This window comes from Pelodiscus sinensis, chromosome 3 (genome assembly GCF_052426305.1).
Source record: "Pelodiscus sinensis isolate ZL-2025 chromosome 3, ASM5242630v1, whole genome shotgun sequence".
Taxonomy (NCBI): domain Eukaryota; kingdom Metazoa; phylum Chordata; order Testudines; family Trionychidae; genus Pelodiscus; species Pelodiscus sinensis.
Genome location: NC_143054.1, coordinates 123,060,375 through 123,073,806, shown reverse-complemented (window position 1 = coordinate 123,073,806; position 13,432 = coordinate 123,060,375). Strand labels below are relative to the sequence as shown.

The following is a 13,432-nucleotide window of genomic DNA, read 5'->3' as shown; positions in this document are numbered from 1 at the left end:
TATAAAGAGAAGGAGCACATGTGAGATGCTCTCTTTTTCCTTCTACTGATCTTGAGAAGCTCCCCTCCAGTGTCTTTCCTCCTGACTAGCTTCCCCAGCCATGATGAGCAGACAGACCCTCCAGGATCCACATGCCTTGGCTCCTTCTGCAACCCATATGTCTGTGTAAGTGTGTGATTGCCTGAAGGTGTGAATGAATGGAGGGGTGTGTGTGTGTGTGAGAGAGAGAGAGAGAGAGCGAGTGAGAGAGAGAGAGCTTAAACCTTTGGTGGCTGCTTTCTCCTCTTTAGTTTTACCTAGTGGAAATAAACCCATACTAGTGTAACTCTCGGTGGTCTCCAGTGAGAATATTTTTGGGGTAACAGAGTGTGCGTGCACACAGGGGTGGGATCACAGTAGGAGATTTAGGAATGATGAACCAGAACAGGGTTGTATTTCCTTCCAACACCCACCTATATTAATCTAATACATTTATTTCAATTGTATCACTGTCTGATGATAAGCTAGAAAGAAAACACCAAAGAAGAAATTGGAAAAGATTGTTCTAATCTAATGAGTACAATTTTTAATGTGCTTTCATTTGTCTGATTTTTCAGATTTCCATTGTCAAGCTTACATTCTGAGGTCAGTTTAGCAAGGAAATAGCTAGAAACATTTTTAATGGAAATCTTAGATCTCTAGCATTTTGATGCCTTTTGTTAAAATTATTTGAGATGATGATCCATAAAGACATTCCTATGTCAAATATTAATAATACTCTAAATTAGAGCGAATAAACTGCAGTTTTCTTCTGAACTCTACAGATCAGTCTAGCAGTTTTTGTTCCTTAAAATGGTGGGAAACCAAAACTTTTTGAAGGCTACCAAACACCACTGCTTGGTGTCATAATTCAGGAACTCCTTGTCCGATTCAGCATCAGTGCGAAGAGTCTATTTTGACCCTGTGCCTAACTTATTAATTTTGTGCCTATGATTTGTATTGAGACATTTTTAAAAAGTATAAAAATGTCTTATTATTGATACCCATTTATATTATAACTGTGGAGTGGATGCTACTGCTTCATCATATATTTAATTCTACATAATTATAGTAGGACAAATTCTGCTCTCAATTACATAGTTGGGATTCAACATAGTTAACAGAGAGGCAGAAATAATGTTCTTGAAATCTACCATCTTGTTTTCAACTTCCCTTTTTCCCTAAAAAGTTGGCCAATAAAATTCATTAAAAGTGTGGACAATCAAAATGCCAGCAACTTTTTAGCTAAAATACAGAAGCTTCTCTGACTGGGTTTCAGGTTAGGTCATAGCATAAAGATAACCCTGGATGGACTGCTAGATTCTATCTTTGTAGCTCTAGACAAAGAACAAACTTCATGCTGCTCAACCTATCAGCAGTTAATGACACAGTTCTATCAACCAGATGAAAGAGAGGATGGAATACTTCTGAACTAGGTTCTTTCATTCCTCTGAAAAGATCCCAAATGGTGGTGATAGGGGATCCTGCTTATCCTCAATATCTTCACGCATGTGGTCCACATAGATCAATCCAAAGTCTGTGCCTTTTAAAATCTATATAGCCCCAAATGCTAGCTAGGTATTGACAGCCCAGCTTTAAAGCTTTTCCACAGAAGATACCAGCACACAGATGTCATTCAACCTAGATGAAAAGCAGATGGCTCAAACTAAACTCCGGGAAAATGGAAGTTATGCTTACAGAAAAACTAATGCACTCTGGGGAGCTAACGTGGACAGTGGCTCAAGATGATACAAAACCTGGAGTTGTTAGTCCTCTGTGCTCCATGCAACTTTGATAAAAAGACAATGAAGAATCCTGTGACACTTTAAATATTCCATGAATTACTCACCTGCCCCTTCCTTTCACCAGCCAGGAGTGAGAGGCATGCACGGAATCCCAGTATTTTCCCCTCATTCCCTTATCGAGAGGCCGGGAAGAAAAGCAAGCCGCATTCTTATGCACAGCTACTGCCCTCTCTGCTCTCCTGAAACCTACCTTTTGTTTAAAGACTAACAGATTTATTTGGGCGTAAATTTTCATGGGTAAAACCCACTTCATCAGTGCAGTAAAGTGCCACAGGGCTCCTCATTGGTTTGGCTGATATAACCTAACATGGCTACCCCATCTAAGATTTCAAAGAAAGAAAATCAAAATGTGACTTCTTGCATGATGGCTGTTTCTTGCCAATTACACCTTGATAGCTCAAAGATTTAATCAATGTGATACAATCCTTTGTTACCTCAGGGCTGGATGACTCAGAATGGTGCCTTGCTAGTCCTCCCTAGGTAAAGGAATGCCAACTCCAAATGGCACAGCAGCCTTTGGTTTCCTGTTATCCATGAAGTGGACCTGAAAGATTATGGTTGAGATCTTTAAATCTCAAAATAGATTAGCATTAGGTTATATCCTAGACCATCTCCTTGTTTATGACTCAGACAGAAGTACTCAGAAACTGGAGCTATTGAGGCTCAAGAGGAAAATTGGAGCTGAAGTACGTCTGATAAATTCCCTTCCAAATTAGAGAGGCAGCAGCACAGGCTAATAGACATAGCACTGGTCTAGTTCTGCAGCTGACCTTCAGCAAATCATTTCACTTACTCTGTTTCCCCTTGAGCCCTTTGTCTTCTGCATTAGCGCATTTCATAGAATCATAGAATACTAGGACTGGAAGGGACCTCGAGAGGTCATCGAGTCCAGTCCCCTGCCCCCATGGCAGGACCAAATACTGTCTAGCCCATTCCTGATAGACATTTATCTAACCTACTCTTAAATATCTTCAGAAATTGGGATTCCACAACCTCCCTGGGCAATTTATTCCAGTGTTTAGCTACCCTGACAATTAGGAACTTTTTCCTAATGTCCAACCTAAACCTCCCTTGCTGCAGTTTAAGCCCACTGCTTCTTGTTCTATCCTCAGAGACCAAGATGAACAAGTTTTCTCCCTCCTTCTTATGACACCCTTTTAGGGTATGTCTACACTACCACCCTAGTTCGAACTAGGGTGGTAATGTAGGCAACCGGAGTTGCAAATGAAGCCCGGGATTTGAATTTCCCGGGCTTCATTTGCATCTCACCAGGCGCCGCCATTTTTAAATGTCCGCTAGTGCGGACTCCGTGCTGCGCAGCTACACGCGGCATGGAGTCCACACTAGCGGACATTTAAAAATGGCGGCGCCTGGCGAGATGCAAATGAAGCCCAGGAAATTCAAATCCCAGGCTTCATTTGCAACTCCGGTTGCCTACATTACCACCCTAGTTCGAACTAGGGTGGTAGTGTAGACATACCCTTAGATACCTGAAAACGGCTATCATGTCCCCCCTCAGTCTTTTCTTTTCTAAACTAAACTAACCCAATTCTTTCAGCCTTCCTTCATAGGTTATGTTCTCTAGACCTTTAATCATTCTTGTTGCTCTTCTCTGGACCCTCTCCAATTTCTCTACATCCTTATTGAAATGCAGTGCCCAGAACTGGACACAATACTCCGAGGCCTAACTAGCGCAGAGTAGAGTGGAAGAATGACTTCTTGTGTCTTGCTCACAACACACCTATTAATGCTTCCCAGAATCATGTTTGCATTTTTTGCAACAGCATCACACTGCTGACTCGTATTCAGCTTGTGGTCCCCTATAAGCCCTAGATCCGTTTCTGCCGTGCTTCTTCCTAGACAGTCACTTCCCATTCTTTGTGTGAAACTGATTGTTCCTTCCTAAATGGAGCAGTTTGCATTTGTCTTTATTAAGCTTCATCCTGTTTACCTCAGACCATTTCTGCAATTTGTCCAGATCATTTTGAATTATGACCCTATCCTCCAGAGCAGTCGCAACCCTTCCCAGCTTGGTAGCATCCGCAAACTTAATAAGCGTACTTTCTATGCAAATATCTAAATCGTTGATGAAGATATTGAAGAAAGCCAGTCCCAAAACAGACCCCTGCGGAACTCCACTTATATCTTTCCAGCAGGATTGTGAACCATTAACAACTACTCTCTGAGTACGGTTATCCAGCCAGTTATGCACCCACCTTATAGTAGCCCCATCTAAGTTGTATTTGCCTAGTTTATTGATAAGAATATCATGCAAGACTGTATCAAATGCCTTACTAAACTCTAGGTATACCACATCCACCACTTCTCTCTTATCCACAAGACTCATTATCCTAGCAAAGAAAGCTATCAGATTGGTTTGACACGATTTGTTCTTTACAAATCCATGCTGGCAGTTCCTTACCGTCTTGCCACCTTCCAGGTGTTTATAGATGATTTCCTTAATTACCTGCTCCATTATCTTCCCTGGCAGAGAATTTAAACTAACTGGTCTGTAGTTTCCTGGGTTGTTCTTATTTCTCTTTTTATAAATGGGCATTATATTTGCCCTTTTCCAGTCGTCCAGAATCTCTCCTGTCTCCCAAGATTTTCCAAAGATGATAGTTAGATACCTCTTCTATTAGCTCCTTCAGTATTCTAGGATGCACTTCATCAGGCCCTGGTGACTTGCAGGCATCTAACTTTTCTAGGTGATTTTTAACTTGTTCTTTTTTTATTTTATCTTCTAAACATACCTCCTTCCCACTAGCATTCCCTATGTTAGGCATTCCTTCAGACTTCTCGGTGAAGACCAAAACAAAGAAGTCATTAAGCATCTCTGCCATTTCCAAGTTTCCTGTTACTGTTTCTCCTTCCTCACTGACCAGTAGGCCTACCCTGTCCTCTTGCTTCTAATGTATTTATAAATAAGTCTTCTTGTACCCCTTTATTCCCATAGCTAGTTTGAGCTCATTTTGTGCCTTTGCCTTTTTAATCTTGCACCTGCATTCCTGTATTGTTTGCCTATATTCATTCTTTGTAATTTGTCCTACTTTCCATTTTTTATATGTATCCTTTTTTATTTGTAGATCATGCAAGATCTCGTGGTTAATCCAAGGCAGTCTTTTGCCATATTTTCTATCTTTCCGACGCAGTGGAATAGCTTGCTTTTGGGTCCTTAACAATGTCCCTTTGAAAAACTGCCAACTCTCCTCAGTTGTTTTTCCCCTCAGTCTTGATTCCCATTTCAGCAGTGAGTTATTCAGGACAGACACTATGTTTATCCATGCTTACATAGTGCCTAACAAAATTAGGTTCTCATTTCAATTGAGTCGTTAAATGCTACTTTAAATAAAATAATGAAGTATATCTAGTAAAGTGCTAGACTATCTTCAAGTTCCATTGCCAAACCTTCCTCCTTTGCCTTTCCAGAATCAGAAGAGCCAAGTGGAAGGGAAGGAAAGGGGTAAAATAAATAAAACAGATCATGCTGGCCTAGCACAACCTATGAAGAGAAAAAGTGTTTCTTTGGTATTCAAATATATGATAGTATACATTTCTATACTCAAGCATCTGGATGGTATAGTAATAGGTACTCTATAATTGCTTTATATTTGGATAGAAAAGAGCAGAATGTGGCTTTTATCATGATGCATGTAAAATATTTATATATTATATTTAAAATATAACTATTTTACATGTATCATGATAAAAACAACCTTCTGCTCTTTTATATCTGATTTGTTTAAAAATTTTATACATATATATTTTTAAATAACTAAATGTTGTCCCTCCTCCAGGAAATTAAAGCATGTTGTGTTCTCATAGCAATAAACTGGTATGAACTATTTATGCTGTCTTCTTAAGCAATATATATTAAACTATCTTTGGCCAAGGCTTGGTCTTATTTATATTCATAATGAGATGTCTTATTAACTTGAAGAGAGTTGTAAAGATCTGTCAGTAACCTACCGGTAGGGACAACGGATAAACCAGTAAGTGAATAATATTCAGATTCCTAACTTTACCCCCTAAATGCTTTTCATTCTGCCGTAAACATTTGATGACATTAAAATCTGATGCTCGTGTCTGGAGCATGGTTGGATTTTTAAAAGTTATATGACATCAAATCATCTCGTGGAACGTATTACTATAATATCTGAATGAGGTTCAAAGAAGGATTATGAATTCATGTGAAGAACAACAGCATCTGAAATTACTCAAGCTAGGATAAATAAATCACTAAGGTTATTTCTCCTTGTGCTTCAGGACATAACTGTGCAACACATGGAGAGTCAGGAAGAATTTCTTCTTACAGAAGCATGTTGCACAATTCAGTGCATTATGGGAGGTTTAGGCCTTTGAGGTATCTGGTTTTGGCTGTTGTTGGAGACAGGATACCAGACTAGATGGGCCACCGGTCCGTTCTGGTATGGCAATGATGATGTGCATACACATATATAGCCACAATAACATTCCCTGGCTGTGTTAGGCATTGTGTGGGTGTTAAATGGAGAATGAAGAAGCAGACATTTCCATCTGCTTTGGATAGCCTGGAAATTAGTACCAGCTGAGACTGTGGTAGGATCCAGTACCAGCAGCTGGCCAAAGAGGGAGGCTATGGAAGTGCAGCAGACTGTGGAATGAATAAAGAGCAAAAGAATGGCCATACTGGGTCAGACCAAAGGTCCATCCAGCCCAGTATCCTGTCTGCTGACAGTGGCCAATGCTAGATGCCCCAGAGGGAGTGACTGACTGAACAGGTAATGATCAAGTGATCTCTCCACCCTCTGATAAACAGAGGCTCGGGACACCACTCCTTATCAATCCTGGCTAATAGCCATTAATGGACTTAACCTCAATGAATTTATCTAGTTCTCTTTTAAACCCTGTTATAGTCCTATTCTTCACAACCTCCTCAGGCAAGGAGTTCCACAGGTTGACTATGCACTGTGTGAAGAAGAACTTGCTTTTATTTGTTTTAAAACTGCCCATTAACTTCATTTCATGGCCCCTAATTCCTATATTATGACAAGAAGTATATAACTTTTCCTTATTCACTTTCTCCACACCACTCATGATTTTATATACCTGTATCATATCCCCCCTTAGTCTCCTCTCTTCCAAGCTGAAAAATCCTAGTCTCTTTAATCTCTTCTCATATGGGACCCGTTCCAAACCCCTAATCATTTTAATTGCCCTTCTCTGAACCTTTTCTAATGCCAGTATATATTTTTTGTGATGAGAAGACCACATCTGTATGTAGTATTCAAGATGTGGGCTGTGGGCGTACCATGAATTTATATAAGGGCAATAAAATATTCTTCGGCTTATTCTCTATCCCTTTTTTTAATGATTCCTAACATCATGGGATCTTCATTCTGCTTTGCTCTTAACTATCTTGAGCAGTTTAGTATCGTCTGCAAACTTTCCCACCTCACTGTTTACCCCTTTCTCCAGATCATTTATGAATAAGTTGAATAGGATTGGTCCTAGGACTGACCCTTGGGGAACACCACTGGTTACCCCTCTCCAATCAGAAAACTTACCATTTATTCCTAACCTTTGTTTTCTTATCTTTTAACCAGTTCTCAGTCCATGAAAGGATCTTTCTTCTTATCCCATGACAACTTAATTTACATATGAACCTTTGGTGAGGGACCTTGTCAAAGGCTTTCTGGAAAACTAAGTACACTGTATCTACTGGAACCCCCTTGTCCGCATGTTTGTTGACCCCTTCAAAGAACTCTAATAAATTAGTAAGACATGATTTCCCTTTAGAAAAACCATGTTGACTTTTGCCCTACAAATTATGTTCTTCTATGTGTCTGACAATTTTATTCTTTACCATTGTTTCAACTAATTTCCCCAGTACTGACGTTAGACTTACTGGTCTGTATTTGCTGGGATCACCCCTAGAGCCCTTTTTAAATATTGGCGTTACATTAGCTATCGTCCAGTCATTGAGTACAGAAGCTGATTTAAAGGATAGGTTATAAACCATAGTTAATAGTTCCACAGTTTCACATTTGAATTCTTTCAGAACTCTTGTATGAATGCCATCTGGTTCCGTTACTGTTAAGCTTATCAATTAATTCCAAAACCTCCTCTAATGACTTCAATTTGCGACAGTTCCTCAGATATGTCACCTATAAAGGACAGGTCAGGTTTGGGAATCTCTCTAACATCCTCAGCCGAGTAGACTGAAGCAAAGAATTCATTTAGTTTCTCTGCAATGACTTCATTGTCTCGAAGTGCACCTTTTGTATCTCGATCGTCCAGGGGCCTCACTGGCTGTTTAGCAGGCTTCCTGCTTCTGATGTACTTTAAAAAACATTTTGTTATTACCTTTTGAGTTTTTGGCTAGCTGTTCTTCAAACTCCTTTTTCACTTTTCTTATTACATTTTTACATTTAATTTGGCAGTGTTTATGCTCCTTTCTATTTACCTCACTAGGATTTGACTTCCACTTTTTAAAAGATGCCTTTTTATCTCTCACTGCTTCTTTTACATGCTTAAGCCTTGCTGGCTCTGTTTTAGTTCTTTTACATTGTTTTTTAATTTGGGGTATACCTTTAAATTGGGCCTCTATTATGATCAGGGCTGGACTGAGACATGTGGGTGCCCCAGGCAGGCTAATAATTTGGTGCCCCTTCAAACAGATACAGGGTGTTAGTGGGGGAAAGGGACAGGGTTCTGGGGTGTGGGGAGGGGACAGGGCTCTGCAGCAGGAGACAAGATGCCAGTGGGAGCAGGGAGTCTCCTGTACATGCCTCCTCCCAGGAATTTTCCCCACTCCCCCCATGCAGCAGGGAAGACCCTGTTGGTGCCTCTTCTGGGGCCAACTCTCTCCTCCCACAAAGAAGGGTGCACCTAGGCTGAACACCATGGCCAGCTGGCCAGGCAGCCCTCCTCTTTGCTCCAGCGCCGGGAGGCTGCGCTGCTCTCCTGCTGGCTGGGAAGCCCTTCCTCTTTCCTCCAGCCCTGCTAGATCGAGGTGCAGCCTCCTTGGGCTGAGCGCAGTGCAGCTGGGCTGGAGCAGAGGAGTAGCTGCCCAGTCAGCTGGCCGGCCGTGGAGTTCAGCCTAGGTGCACCAAGCTATACCTGGGCTGGAGCAGAGGAGAAGCCGCCCGATCAGCTGGAGTGCGGCTCAGCCTCCCAGGGCTGAGCACAAGGCCTCTGGGCTGAAGCAAAGAGGAGTTGGCTGCTGCCCAGCCAACTGGCTGTGGTTTTAAGCCCAGGTGCACCATGCTCCACGTGGGCTGGGGCAGAGGGGAAGCTACCTGGTTCAGCAGAGGCTGCGCGGCACTCCAGCTGATCGGAGGGCTTTCCTTCTGCTCCAGCCCATGTGGAATGAGGTGTAACAGTTAACTCAAACTAAGGACTTAGTTTGAGTTAACGTTTGACTGCGCCGTGTATCCGCGGGCAGTTAGTTCGGACTAAGGGGATTTAAAAATGGCACCCGAATGGGGAGATGCAAATAAAACCCAGGATATTTAAATCCTGGGCTTCATTTGCAAGTTCGAATGCCTACATTAGCCTCCCTAGTTCGAACTAGGGGGTTAGTGTAGACATACCCTGAGAGACTAAGGATGTCCTTGTCTGCCATTCGGAACATCTGTGTGCTAAGCACAGAGAAGGGCTTCTAGTACTTTATTCACCAACAAGGATAACAAGAATAAATAAAAAACTCTCTGAGGGGTATATGTGACTGGTGCAAACATTCTTTGGGGAGGCCTGAATAAAACTGTCAGGCCTCACCCCCTGGCTGTGACTGTCTGGCTCCCTTCACTCCAGCCCCTTTCTCCTTTCCTCTCCTATTCTGCTCGCTCTCTCCCCTCCTTGATGGCCCTAGCTCCAGCTGTGCTGAAAACCACCATGGAAGGAAGGACTTGCTGTTGCTGCATCATGAATGGCTCTGTCTCACTAGATGCTGGCATGCACAGAACAGCCTGTTCCTATAGGACAATGCCAGGGCCCTGTGGACTCACTTCATCTTCAGCCACTGGGCTTAAGGGACTCTACCTGCAGTGGGGTAGCCAGGCAGTGCAACACCATGCTGGGCCAGGTGCCACTGTAGTCAGTGCTTTGCCTGCAAGCAAGATGGTGTTTACAAGTGGCAGAATGCCTCAGATTGGGCAGGCTAAGTCCCATCTAGTGCTAGGTACCTGTCACCTATTCTGATGGGGATTTGGAAAATGAGAGTTTGGAAAAGCTACAAAATACCGCAATAAATATAAAGATGGTAAGAATCAATGAAAAGTTTAATTTTAAAAATCCGTAGTATAAAAAAACCATAGAGGAGCAAGGTCACCATTTTCTATTCACGCGAGCAGGCCGTAATCATATGGCTCACTCCAAAGAGTTTAAACTAATACCCTGTACGTTTAAGAGCTACAGCATTGCTGAACTGATAACATGATAACACGAGGAAATAGGAGAGTAGGATTTCACTCTGTCCTAGCTTTTTTCTCTTATGCTGAAGCACTGGAATATATATCTTCAGGTTTTGTACTGACACCTGTCACCACAGAACGCAGCTAGATTTAGATGTGCTAGACTAGACCAGAAGGAACTAGATTTCAGCCATGTTGGGGGTATTCAGATTTTGTTTTGGTTCAAGTGCATCTCTCCCAAATACCTGTGCTTTAATCTGTTAAATGTAACTTGAGTAACCTCTAAACCAGATAGTGAAAGAGGCAGGCTGTGGCTAAAATTATTTAGCCTGCACACTTATGGCCTGAGTGAAAGCCCACTGACGTCAACTGGAAAATTTCTAATGGTTTAGAATAGTGGAACTGTTTTATAGTGAAGTCCTTTTTTCCACAGATCTTCTACACTAAGTGGATGTTCACTGGGTCTCTGTAGTTACTATAAGTGTATTGCAAAGTTTGGGAGTTTCAATAAAATTTACCCCTTTTAGATGTCCAGTTCAAGACCTATTGACCACTTAAACCTTGTTTTGCTGAATTATGTAGCATGTAGGACTTGTGTTTGCCTCCTCTACAGAGATGAATTTCAGCTTTGCTGCATAGCTCCATGAATGGATGTAGTGCAAAATGTGACCTCTGTCATTAAAGGTATAGAATTGACTGGAGTGTTATATTATAGATAATTGTTCATAATGATATATTCCAGTTATTGAAAATGGTTTTCTTGCGATAGAAGACCATAGGAAAAGATTCAGAGGGGTAGCCATGTTAGTCTGTAATTGAAAAAAACTTCAAAAACAGCAAATGGTCCTGCAGCATCTTAGAGACTAACAAAAAATGTAGATAGTTCCATGAGTTTTCGTAAGTACAACTTACTTCAGATGAATGGAGTAAGAGGTCCAGGGTACAAATAAATAGCAGAAAAGAGAGGGAATGGGAAAGGAAAGAGAAGAAAAAAATAGGGAAAAATGTCAATTAGAGTGTGTGCGCTAAATAAGGCTCATAGAGTGGTCTGTAAGTACCTGATACTTAGCTTTTGATGTCATTAGGGTGTGGAATGTAGCAAGCATCCAGTTCGAGTTTTTGTTAAGATCTTGATTACAAGTGTCAAACTTGTAAATGAAACCAAGCTCCGGCAGCTTCTCTCTTCAGCTGGTTTTTGAAATTGCTATGTAGTACTATAGTCACTTTTAGATCCATTAGTGTGTGCCTGGGCAAAGAAAGCAAAATTGAATGAAGAAAAGATATTTGTGGTGATTTGTATGTTGAATAATTTCTTGCCAGTGGGTTCAGTGAACGGCAGCTGAAGAGGAAGAATGTAAAGAAACTTTAAATAACCTTAAATCCACTCTATACTTACCGTAAATTATTTAGTAGTATTACCAGCAAAGCAGTTATGAGAATTGAGAACTAACTTCCTGATTAATTTAGCATTTTTCAGATTTCCAGTAAATATTTTGTGATAAATAGCTTTTTTATTTTTTTACCCTCAATAATCATTGCAAGAAAGAGTGAGTAATTACTAGCAGTAACCCATAAGATATATTTTAAGTGATTTATTCCATATGTTTCTTTTTTTTCTGCATGACAATTAACCCCAAAGCTATGACACAATTGCACACATTGTGGTTTTTTCATATATTTAGGATGAAGGGTTGAGGATACATAATTGATGTATGTGGATGCACACCCATTCCCTCCCTATCCCCAAATGGAGAAGAATTATTTAGTGGGACTATATCAAGTGATAAGAAGATGAAATTTTGAAAGGACTATTTAGGTCCTGATAGATGGCAGAATTGTCTCTGAAATCAAGTGATGTAACTTCCTCCTCTCACCTGCCCAGACATTTAAAAGTTTGTCTAAACAGTGGAAATATATATTATAAGTAACAATCCTGCAGTAGTAGGCCACAGACTTGGTGATCTAATAGCTCTTCTTATACTCAGTTTCCATGATACTGTCATGCACAGGGTTTTAGCAAATCAATGTAATAAAAATGCATTAAGTTAATTAAATGTTATAGGCAATATATCTCATTCTCATCTTTATTGCAGAGGCATGGATGGAATTAGTTTTTTGTCCATTGCATTGCATGTAAGGGGAAAAAAACTATGTCCCCAAGGAGACTCATTGGGCTCTTGATATAATTCTAGGAAATTACTAAAACTATGAACTAGCATAGAGAAGTGTTCCAATGGAAATCTTAAAGGGATTAAAAGAAGGTATTTTAATTTACAAAAATGACAATGGATGCATTGTAGATGCATATCTTATTGGGTTATATATGAAGAACAGTCCTGCTTAAATAAGAGGCAATGTGTGAGTTAGCATTTTGTCATTAATGGAGCTTTTCAAAATATGTGTCAGGTGTAGGGAAAAGAACAAGCAGGGACAAAAACTAGCCAATTCTTTTTGTTAATATCTTGGGGATATATTGTTTCATTCTGCATTTTGTTTTCCTAGTGTTCCCTTCAGCTGTTCTGCGTTAGCTGAATGCCTCTTAACCTTTGCTGTTCCCATCATTTGTAGGAGACAGTGAGAGACAAGACTGGAATGGTGGCATTCTCAGGGAAAAAATAACACTGCCTGAGATGGCGCAAGAAGCACAAGGTGGAACACATCATAAATCTGTAGAGATAAGAATTTACGACGCTGTGGGAAGAAAGGCTTCAGGCACATAAATATATTCTGAATGAAGTTTTGCTGTTTAATCGCACTGCTATCTTTTTGTAAAACATGGCATGCAAAGGTGAGCATTACCATGACATTTCACCACTTGCTCTTTACATGGAGCACCTTGATTACCATATTCTTATTACATTTGGGAGCCACACTTAGGTTCTGACGCATCCTAAAATATTAACCCTCTTAGTTTCTATAGTTTCTAAAATTCACACGAGTTCCTTCAGAACTCAAATGTGACATTGCAGAACTACTAACTATGGAATATTAACTACTAACTGTAGTTTGTAACCTATCATTGAAATCAGCTTCTGTACCAGATGACTGGAAGGTACTTAATGTGAAGCCTGATTTCAGTACTGGACAAATTGATTGAAACTGTAATAAAGAATAGAATTATCAGACATATAAATGAATATAATTTGTTGGGGAAAAGTCAACATGATTTCTGTAAGGGGAAATCACGGCTTGCCAATCTACTAGAATTCTTAAAGG

General features: G+C 40.5%; 1 long non-coding RNA gene across 1 annotated transcript in view; it reads left to right on the top strand.

Annotated features, from left to right (window-relative positions):
* Positions 1-13,188, top strand: part of LOC142827645 (uncharacterized) — a 119,978-nt gene extending 106,790 nt beyond the window's left edge. The window contains exon 3 of the long non-coding RNA XR_012902347.2: positions 12,785-13,188. This is a non-coding gene — a long non-coding RNA (uncharacterized LOC142827645). The remainder of the gene's footprint in view (positions 1-12,784) is intronic.
* The last annotated feature ends 244 nt before the right edge of the window (positions 13,189-13,432 follow it).